The sequence below is a fragment of the Aulostomus chinensis genome, chromosome 13 (assembly GCF_037954235.1).
Source record: "Aulostomus chinensis isolate RoL2024-O1b breed Wild chromosome 13, RoL_Achi_v1.0, whole genome shotgun sequence".
NCBI lineage: Eukaryota > Metazoa > Chordata > Actinopteri > Syngnathiformes > Aulostomidae > Aulostomus > Aulostomus chinensis.
Window position 1 is genome coordinate 11,318,735 of NC_141332.1, and position 9,992 is coordinate 11,328,726.

The following is a 9,992-nucleotide window of genomic DNA, read 5'->3' on the forward strand; positions in this document are numbered from 1 at the left end:
AGTCATGCAGCACCACGCTGACAGCAGACGTGTCCTCAGCCGGATGTCTGAAGAACACACTTCAGCTTTGACATTGTTCTCTCTCCCAATAAATACCAGATTCTTCATCATGTCTGCTCTTGCATTTGACCCCTGACAGGCACTTAGCAGGGCAGCACAATGCGGATGAATCAATATCCACATTATTTGCCCAGCGTGCAGAGGAAGTGTCCTATCCAATTTAAAGTGTTGTTTGTTATTGGTAGGACAAGGTTACACCTTGGGCCATCCAAGCTGTTTATTTATAACTGCGTGGGAATGCCAGTTGGGTTTAATCCCATCTGTTTAGCATATGGCTTCAAGATAAAAGGCCTCTTTACAATGACCAATTAAGAAAACATGTTTTTCCACCTGATACAATTTGTAATGGAAAACACATCTACGCCTCTAGAAAAACCCCAAATGCACTACTGTTCCCAGCCACCCACCTGGATGATAACACCGTGGTCTGCCGGGCTTAAACACTAAATAAAAGCAGACGCCACAGGCGCTTTTTTTTGGGTAACCCACAAGCTTGTTTTTAAAGATTTGCCCGATGCACTGGCACGACTGAAGGAAGAGTATAGTTCATGAAAAATGCTGAATACCCACAGCTTCTCTTGTGTGGATGCCATAGCCTGCAGCTCTTTGATTATTGCTCTTCCCGTCAAATGCAGGCATTCCAGACAGCAATGAGTGTGTTGTAAACAGACAAAACATGCTTCGACAGGCTTTGTATATGCTCTCCTATTTTTTGTGACAGCCTCTGTCTTTTACTTCTCATTCTTGCTCTATTTTGACTTCTCTCCTGTGTTTTTTTTTCCCGCTTTATTTATACTTTTAAGACCGCAGATTTTCTCTGTGAACCGAAACAGTTCAGAGAAAAACGAGTGAAAACGCCTAACTCACGGCAGTAGCAGTGAATAAGGGCATAAGACACTGTATGTTGCTACTTTCCCAGAGCTTTCCTGAGTGTGATCCAGGGAGATTTAATGTTATTGGCGTTACAATCACAGCTGCCAGAGATCTGTGGTTTGTCTGCCTGTGAGAGTCAAAGGACCCCAGACGCAGTAAAAGTCACCGCAAAATAGAGAGACCCCACGGACTAGCAGACGAGTGTTTTCTTCAGATTGTTTGACATGCTGCGTAGTTTGTGGATGTCAGTTCATAAAGTCTTTACAGTGTGTTTTTATGACGCTTTGTGTGCGCGGTGGCATGTGATTGCGTGAGCTCACTTGTATACAATGCGTTCCTGTCTGTGAGCGAGTGTGTTTAGTCTACAGGCAGAGGAAAAGAGTTAGTGGTCCGACAAAGAGCCGAGTTTGTTCCTCTTCTGTGAACGTGTATCAGCACATGACATCATCACTTCCATTTTCACGCTGTTGGCTGGCTGGTGGTCAATGTGCTCTGGGCATGCTCAGACACTCTGATATATAAAGAGCAGGATGCATGACTGGAAAGAGAGACACAGAAAAACACCAAGTGTGGTTGGGTGCAGCGGGTAATTAGAAAGGCAGTATGTCATTGTCCCCAAATAGAGCCGGCTTCTTTGTGGTTTTACTAGAGTGTTGATGTGAAACATCAGCGCAATAATATGCTGAGCGGCACGAAAAGCTCTGCTTGTGGAGTGAAAAATCCTTACATTTATAACGGAGAGTGGTACACAGCAGCATTCAGGTTTATATCTGTACAAAACTGGGATGCAGTGGAAATACCATTTGAAAGAATCGAGTATTTACTTGGAAGCGCAGAGGACAAAAAGGAAGTCAGTGAAAGCAGAAGTCCATAAATCTGGTCAAAAAACCAGGCAAGCACATGAGGAGAAAACGACTGGAGAATATGTACAAACCAGGAGGACAATAGCTGTGTTTCATTAGTCGTTCAACAAGCTTTGCCCTCGAGGGAATCCCCGTCGCAATGACAAGTGTGGTTTCACTTCTCTGGAAATCCAAGTGAAGTTCGTTTGATTGGAGAGCCAGTCATCTGCGATGGTCGCTACAACAGTTCAGAGTTTGTGTGACATCAGCCTGCAAATTTTTCAAAGTTGAATTTGTGAATGGTCCAAAGAAGTATGAACGGTTGCGAGAAACAATTCATAAGTGACAATAACCAGACAATCAGAGAAACTGGCCGACAATCCATCCTGACTGCAGACTATAAGGGTTCCATTAATTTCCCCTCTGCTCAGCCACTCACTTTCCCTTTTGCCCTCCAAGTGGCCTCCATGCGATGTAAGTTGTTCCATCATGCCAAGAGCTCAGGGCAAGTGGCTGAGAGGAAGTGGAAGTACTAATGAAACACAGCTAACGACGTTCTGGCAGCTCCACAGGAGGAACACAGGCACTGATGACTAACCAGCAGGTGAGTGAGACGAGGCACAGCTGAAACATAAGAGCCAATCAACAAAGGTGGGGAAAACAGGAAGTCAAAGTAACACAAAACAGTAAGAGAGGGAATTTCAAAATAAAAGAGGAATGATGGTTATAAATTTTCATTACGCCATAAGCAGATGACTGCATTCACCCAGGTTTTGTGTTCCTGTCAGTGCCAAACAGAGCAGGAAGCCTAAAAACACCCATTTCTTCTGAAAGGTCATGTGAACCGGCACTGAATGCTGGAGTAAAATCTGTTCCCATTGCAGACAAAAGCCAGGTCTTAGCGGGTGTTACTGGTTTTTGTTTCGGTGAGAGAGAGAAGAGGAGCTGAAGAGAAATACCTAGAAACATTTGTTTTTTTTCTCTGTAGATCAGGTCAATAAGATAATTATTATCAGACTAATCTTACAGTTTAGTGGGACATTGTATCAAATACTTTAATGACGACTCTGACTTAATGATACAGGTTTTATACGTCAGCACACAAAGAAGGCACGCACATTGCTAAGTCACATAAATCATGTTAGCAACTTCTATGAGTTCTTGTTTGAAACTTGCTTGTGTCCTAACATGATCTTTTGTTTCTATTGAAAAGTATTTTTAAGTTGCACTGCAGGTTTTGTTTTGTTTTGTTTTTTTCACTAAAATGGTTCTGTGCTTTTTTACTGGCTAATACCAGAGAAAATGAGAAGTGACAAACACAGTGCCATGAGGGCACAAGAGGGGGTGGGCACATCGCTGCATCAGCTCAGTGTCTGAGAGGAACCAGCAAAGAAGTACCGCTGGTATGGGTATCATCGATAATGAAGAAAATTGATATGTACTTCAGTAGCTTTTGACAACAGTACTTGCTAACGCATAGAACTTTACAGTGCAACCTCTAGAAACAAAGCAATAGCCTGTCTGTTCCCTGTAGAAGTAAATTTAACTTCAAGCTTACATCTTATTTCTTCGTTGGAATATGAAGACGAGAGGTGATGTTTGTTATCACAGTTCCTGCAGTCCCATTTCTCTTTGCTCATGAACATTTCCCGCCATATTCCTTTGATTAAGAGCACATCTGACTCTCATTAAAACTTCCACATGCAGGTCCAGGGACTGCCTCAGAGTTGCATGGAAAAGGTTTGGGTTTTTTTTTGTCTTCTCCCTTTTCCCTTTTTCATCCAACCTTCGGTTAACTGGAGCTCTCAGCAAAGAGAGCAGAATCTGCCTCACCGTGAACTTTTAGGTTGCTGGAATACAGTCAGAGCAACTGTTTTCTCATTAACACAACTCTTTTCCTGACACACTCAGGGTTTTCATTATTCAGATTACAACTCAGCATCAGTAACCAATGGAAACAAAATGTTTCATTCATGAATAAACCATCACCATACATGGGTATAGTTTTGAAAGACTGCAGAATGAGAGCTGTCTGCCTTTAAAGCCCTCTGCCAGATGCCATTCAAAGCCTGGGAATTAAGAGAAAATGGATGTAAGCTCAACTGAAATCAAGTTTCCAAAAGTTACATAGGAAAGGACAAATAAAATTTCTTCATTGTAGTGGACATGCTGACCGTGCGGCACAACCATGCGGCCATAAAAATAGCAATGGACAAAGAAATGGCACGTCGGCCGCTGCTTGGCAAGGACGACAGGAAGTGATAGGACTGATCCGTGGATTCCAGGGAGGAAATGACACACTGTGGAAAGCCTCAGAGGCCTTGAATCCCACAGACCATCAGGCGATGTGAGTCCAATCCTGAAGGAAACACTAATTCCTGTGCTACTCTGCCCAGCCGGCACAGTGTGTAGTACAAAAGATGAATTCCGATGGATGAAGACAATACAATAATGTGTGTTCTCCACCTCCTAGATCTGACAAATAAAGCTTTTATACAAACTCTCAAATAGATTCCCAGAGTTGAGAAAAGCAGGAATGCCCGGGTGGGGTCAGCAGGGAAAATATGCATGTGCCACATACTGCTGCAGAGAAGCCAGAAAATGGTTTTGGCTGCACTCATAGGTCAAGTCAGGAAATGATGGATGTCTGTGCCATGGTTTGTACCATTAAATGTGGGGATAGTTGACAGGATAAGTGAAAACTTTGACTTGTTATTTAGGGGGCGTGGATTTTTTTTCTGAACTCCTTCCTCTAAAGGCTCATTTGTGCCCAATGTTAGATGTAGACAGAGCCTTCGACAGAGTACTTTGTGTTCATTTGCTCTGTGTATGTGCACGTTCCGGAAACCTTTTGGATATGAATCAAATGGAACAGTCCCAAATTACTGGGGCAGCGAAACCAGTGAACTTTTGATGAGAGGTTGCGTGACTTTTTACAAAACTATAAACATATTTAAGATGTTACCTCACCTGAGCACAGACAGAGGGGATGAGATTGGCTGGGAAATGAATGTGAGTTTAATTTAAGCAGAGAAAAAGTGGAGGTGAGTGTCTGAACTGCCCTGTCGTGGATGCACAGGGTTTTGTTTTTTGTAGTATCACAATAGAAAAGAGAAATAGGAACACCAAAGAATTTTTAAAGAAGAATCGTGTAATTCTCTATAAAAAAATGTTATGCTCCATTGTGGTGTTTATGCAAAACAAAAAAAGTGCAGATGCGCAAAATGAAAGATGGAAGCACATTTGCCAAATAAGTTCTGACATAGTAAACACTGAACTCGCTTGACGGCTGTTTCCACTGACCGCATTTTTCTAGCTTCCCCATTACGCGCGACAACATGGCTGGTGGTAAGAACAACTACGAATCCAAATTAAGTTTGCACTTTCATGTGTACATTGGGTGACTACTTGTTTTGTTTCTGCTTTGTAACCTCTGTTACTTCTTCATTTTATTAAATTCTTGTTATGGTGCCTTGCCTATACGGCCACCTTTCAACAAAATTTCCCCAGCTTCCCCGCTCCATGATTGAAACGCACCTAATTCACATATCTTTATTTCCCAAAAGAAATTTGAACAAGATTCACTTCACGTTGAGATGGAAACCAGGCTAGTGATGGTTTCATAGTCTACTATGTTCCTGTCTTGTATGGGTAGATGGTAGGGGTAGGTAGGGAGTAGGTCAGGGTGAGGTGACGGAGACCTGCTGGTAGGTAGCAGGGAGGTAGCAGTTACCTAACGTGGACTATCTACAGGTATTTATGTACGGATCCTATCTCCGCAGGTATCGGGGGTATAAATGTGTATAGATGCTTATGCATCACTCTGTGTTTCTTCTTGATGTTTACATCATAAATCTTTGCTGAAGTCTCGAAGCACGTTGACGTCTCTCTAGCCCGATCAAAGTAGCAACACCATTTGGGATGTATTACCATTCATGCTCCGTCTCACGTTGGCAAGCAACCCCTGTATATCATAGCAGCTTCATAACACTGACAGGCCAGCTATTTTAGGTCATGCACCCTTGCCACAACAACCCAAGCATGTAGTAATTTGAGCCTGTCGCCAGGACTTAATTGCCTGCTTTTTTTTTTTTTTGCCAGTAAACATAAATCAGTTGTCTGCATCCTTTTAAAGTCTGTCCCCTTTTGCTCAGCAAGAAGCAGCCCAGCCTTCGTTCTCCTGTCAGTTATCCATTTAAACGCTGGGGTGGGCTATAATCAACCATGAAACAGGCTGTTCAGGGTGCTCACACAGATACAAGGGAGCAAAAGGTGAAGTTCAAAATCAATTCACAGACTTACATAAGCACAGATGGAAAAAACATTGTAGGTGAAAAAAGATGCAGCAAAAACAAAGTAAAGTATTTTTGTGAGGTTATTGTATCGCTTAGATTTCATGTCAATGTGCGAGAAATGAAAAAATATGGACACATATAGCAACATATTTGTAATGAATGAGTCCGACATAATAGTAATGCTGGACTGGTTGCTTGTTTTCACAAGTTTCTATTTCCTGAATGTCTGGCACTTTTGTCCGATTAGCTAAGTGCTTGCAAGGTCCAACTAAAACAAAGATGACGTTGGTAGCTCCAGCACTGCCCTAAACCACCGTCCGATCTCTCTGCTGATCTCAGCCTAGATCCTGTCCAGACAATACCCCGCTTCCCCGTGCTGCACCAATCAAAACACATGCCATTATATGGCAGTCGCGGGGAGAGGCTTGGAAACCAAGGAACAAGGAGAGGGAAGTTGACAGAGAGAAAGAGAGGAGGCATAAAACTCTAACACCAGAATAGCATAGTACCACTGGAAGGAGGCTAATGAAGAGAGGCATATGTGTCCACTACTTGGACCACCCTCTCCGTCCATGTTTAGTCTTTTGTTGTGTTTTCATACCCATGACTTGTCTGACAACATCACCTCTACTCTCCAGTGCTCGCAAAGAAAACGGCTTCAGTGGAACGGAGCAGGGCCCTCGGCCACTACAGACCAGTGCTCTGATGAAACGAGGCGAGTGGGGATTCTGGTTGGGGGCAGTGAACTCAGTCCTCCCCTGGTGCTCTCTGACAGAGTTTCTAATCCATTTAGGTTGAGTCCTGGCAAAGAATCTGAGGTCTGACAAAGCCCAGCTCTGTCTCTGATCCAACCCACTGAGTCTTAAGCTGTTACAGATGTGTGGAGAAAGTGGGCACTGAGCAGACCCAGGCTAGGATGACTGGCTAACTGGATGCAGGGTGCTACCTTTTAACAGCAACCTGATGATCCTGTGCATCTGCTTTCTGTCCATCTGCAGCTCAGAGAGTAACCACCGCACAATTGATTCAGACAGCCAGAGGCTGCCTGGTGGGTATATCCAAGATTGATATGGCAGTTTGGATGGGAGGACATCTGAACCTTGTCTGTTGTGTGCAGGGCAGGCAGCCAAGTGTCTTATCAGACTCGATTTTGTCTCTCTTGGTTTCTGTCCCAGTGCTTTCCCAAAACAAGAGTTAGATGAGGAGTTTAATTTTTTTGACTTTATTTTCCCCCTGGAGACCCCTCAAGAGCAATTCTCAATCTTTTGCCATCAAACAAACAACTGGAAAATCTGGAAGAACGTAACATCCCTCCTATCAGATAAGTCAAAGCCAAAATTATATGGCGGACATCAAAGCAGACAAGTTGACTTGGACAATGGCCAGTACATTAAAGATTATGTAATGAAAGCAGAATCCCCCCCCCCCCCAAAAGAGTTATAATATGATTATACAACAGATGTCAGCAATGTGTGTTACCATGTAAAACGCGAATGCCCTTTTGTTTGCTTTGCCAGTTCAGAAAATGATTTATAACAACTTGCCCTTCCTCTCTCAGGCTGATCAAGGCCAAGTGCAAACTTGGAGAGAGACAAGACATCATAAATCTATTAGAAGCTGAGGGATTGAAGGCAGCATCCTCCACAGAGTAGCACTCAGCAGCCAAAATACACATTTACTACAATGAGGTTGTTAGTTATATGTGACATCGAGGTTGGGATGATGTATGACACATTCATTTGATTTGAACTGGACAGACGAGGGTGTGTGTCAGTTACAACAAGGATGATGTACACGGGTGTGTGTCAGGGAAGATGAATGAGGATCTGGACAAAACATGGGTGTGTGTGTGTGTGTGTGTGTGTGTGTGTGTGTGTGTGTGTGTGTGTGTGTGTGTGTGTGTTAGCGACACTTTCCCTGTGTCATTTCCTGGTTACCTGTGTGTGCCAGGGATCATGAATAGGAGGATACTGTAGTTCTCTGGGCTCCCAGCAACACCCTTTCCTCCCCTTTCTCCCTCCTCACTTCATAGCACCAGCTGGCTCAGACTCCATTGAAGAGAAAAAAGTAACTATCATTACTGCCAAATATTTCCTGAGAAAAAAAGCAAAGTTTCAACGATGCGTGGGCTGCATTCGCAGACAGAGTCCGATCTCATAGCACAAAAATGCCAAGCAGATAAAGATCATGTTTTAAAGGAAAAGACACTTAACTCTTGTTATTCACTTCAAGGAATGAGTCTTTTTTTTTCTTTTTCTTTTATTCTTACCAGTGTTTAAAATGAGAAGGCACCAGATTCTTAAGCCAGCAGCTGGTCAGCTTTGCTTAGCATGAAGACAGAAACAAGGGGAAACAGGCTAGTGTGGCTAGCAGTTTCTAACGCAACAAAGCCCTCCTTCCGAAGTCTCTGAGGCTCCCCACTTTATTGATAAAACAAACAAGATATGGAATGTTAATTGGTGAGCTTTAGAGGCACTGGTGGTGTGATTTTGTTAGCTTTAGGCCAGATCCAAGTTAGCTGTTTCCATCTGTTTCCACTCTTTATGCTAAGCTAAGCTAGCTTCATATAGAATGGATATATTGCATTAATTTTCTAGCGTAACTAAAGAGTGCAGTTGAGGGAATTTCCCAAATTGACTTAATTCAACAATTCAACTTAATAAAATTAATAAAAAATATTTTCTCAACGCCATAGTTAAAAAAAACTTGTTACAATTACACACATGTAAAATGCAGCCACAATAGATGTACACAATGTGAGTAATTGAGCCAAAACAAGACAAACGCACAACACAATCATGTTACCATTGCTGGTGAAAGCAAAGACAGAGCAGGACTGTCTCCTTCAGGAGTTCATCCAAACCAAAATTTTGCCTCTTAAATCTGAATCATTCACCGTTGTGTGCGCTTTCCAATGGCAAGTTTAATTACTGGCTACAACCAGCGTTAACTGACAGTTTGAGTCCAACCATACTTCCCCCCATAACCCTTTCGTAATGTTAGGCAAGACCACACAACCCACTCAAACAAGAAGGGAAAAAGTATGTGCCAAATACCTTTTTGTTATTTTTGTAGAACTTGCTCAAACATCTGTTTGGTACAAATGAACACACAACGAGAGGACGAGTAAATAACTCAGGTTATTTGACTTGAAAACTGAAATTATGTTGTTGGGGAATTAGCTTGAAGGAAAAATGTGCTGACTTTTGAGGGAAATATGTTTTCAGTGGTGTACAATCACATGAAAATAAAAGTGTTTTCATGCTAAGAGAGGGCTCTTTATTTCTACATAGAAAGCATTTCCCTACCCACAAATCCTGCCATGTTGCATCTACAGTAAACTAGAAGGGACAAACCACTCCTTCAACTTTTAGTTTGCTCCTGCATATCACCTTGCTACTTGTTTTTTTTTTTTTTTATTAGTAAGCTATTTAAAACTTTATGTATTCTGCAGGTTTTTTTTAAACATCAAATGCATTTGCAATGCGACCCCACAGCCTTACTGTTTACATCAGGGACGACCTGATCGTTGAAGTTGGCAAACCATGGCAACCTAAACAACGGACATCCCTGCAGAATTTATGAGGACACAGAGAGGATGCAGATGAGCAAAACAAAGAGGGACGAGGACTCTGTCACGACAGCACAGACTTATGAGAGGGAGATTTGGATTGTGTCCATCAGCTAACCAACCATTTTGAAAGTTCTTTGGTTATCTTCATGTACAGATTTTCAAATCAGTGTCAAGATGCCCTCCAAGGGGAAAAGATTGCTGGTGTGTATAGAATAGGGAAGATGAGAGTAATCCTGTGTAGCATTAATGGTCATAACATGAATAATTTAACAAATCATCGTTGTTTACATGGATATAGCAGCCCTGTAAGTTAGAAGACCATCCCCAGAGACACACCCAAATATAAAC

At 42.5% G+C, this 9,992-nt stretch overlaps 1 long non-coding RNA gene across 1 annotated transcript; it reads right to left on the reverse strand.

Moving 5' to 3' along the window:
• Positions 1-557: 557 nt before the first annotated feature.
• LOC147250850 (uncharacterized) lies at positions 558-2,337 on the reverse strand. The gene is made up of 3 exons (XR_015119043.1): positions 2,215-2,337; positions 1,868-2,045; positions 558-1,471 (listed from the first exon to the last, which is right to left on the reverse strand). It is a non-coding gene; the product is annotated as an uncharacterized LOC147250850 (long non-coding RNA).
• Between the last annotated feature and the right edge of the window lie 7,655 nt (positions 2,338-9,992).